This window comes from Myotis davidii, unplaced genomic scaffold (genome assembly GCF_000327345.1).
Source record: "Myotis davidii unplaced genomic scaffold, ASM32734v1 scaffold401, whole genome shotgun sequence".
Taxonomy (NCBI): domain Eukaryota; kingdom Metazoa; phylum Chordata; class Mammalia; order Chiroptera; family Vespertilionidae; genus Myotis; species Myotis davidii.
Window position 1 is genome coordinate 269,415 of NW_006291020.1, and position 1,103 is coordinate 270,517.

General features: G+C 51.9%; 1 non-coding gene across 1 annotated transcript; it reads right to left on the bottom strand.

Annotated features, from left to right (window-relative positions):
* Nucleotides 1-691: 691 nt before the first annotated feature.
* On the bottom strand, nucleotides 692-763 carry TRNAG-UCC. Its single transcript has one exon. It is a non-coding gene; the product is annotated as a tRNA-Gly (tRNA).
* Between the last annotated feature and the right edge of the window lie 340 nt (nucleotides 764-1,103).

Sequence of the window (1,103 nt, forward strand, 5' to 3'; positions counted from 1 at the left end):
CGAGCGCCCTCCCCCGCGCAGGCCTCCCCCCTGCGGAGCAGCCCCGCGTCTTTTGAGATCGGAACCCACCTCTGCTGCTTGTTCTATTTGCCTCGCTCCGGTGACGCGCCTCAGTCAGAATCCCAAGCAAATCCTTCCACTCCGTAACCTCCAAGCCGTCCATCTGAATGTGGTGTTGAGCCCCCGAACCCCGCGCTGTCGGCACCGGCATCACCCCCTCTGCTGGGCGGCGCGCCCCGGTCCCGACTTGAGCTCTGAGTGGCGTTCCCAGTCGCCCCTCCTCGGGTCACTGCTCTCTTTCCCCAAAGGTGCGAGGGCGGCCCGAAGGATTTTCCCATTTGCATCTCCAGCTTAGAAACTGGAATCGAGGTTGCTGTCCCGAATGGTGGGACCGCAGAGAAGCGAGCTGGTGACGGCGGGAGGCGGGAGGGCTACCCAGCCCCTCACTTTTCGTGGCTCCCGAACCGCTGCAAGTAACGGGGCGCGCTCTCCATCCCCAGCGCTTGAGCTGACTTCCTTCTTCTCACCCCTCAGTAAATCAGACCACCTCGGAGAATCGGCAAAAACAAATCTGACGAGTCTCTAGTTCAGAATTTTCCCTAACCTTCCACCACCCAGCACACCCCTTCCGCAAAAAAAAAAAAAACAGAAACAAAAAAGTAAACCGTGTATCTGAGAAAAGAAAACCGAATGCGTTGGCCGGGAATCGAACCCGGGTCAACTGCTTGGAAGGCAGCTATGCTCACCACTATACCACCAACGCAACCTGGAAACTTCACTCACCACGACCACCAACGCAACCTGGAAACTTCAGTCTTCTGAACCTACTTTCCTATGAAGAGTCCCATGCTAAGCTTTGGTTCTTACCATTTTCCTGCTATTTTGAGATTTATGTTACGGAGAAAGAAAAAAAGTTCTCTCGAATTTCTCCTACGATCACATTGAAAATTCTGGTAGTATTTTTTATTATTTCACATGTTTAAGGAAAGCCACTTTTGTTCATCTAAAGTTAAGGCACTTTATTGGGAGTTATCTCTGTATACATATGGTTGCACAGTTGAGAGTGTTTCCTTAAGGCCAATGCATAAAGGTAAAATTGCAAT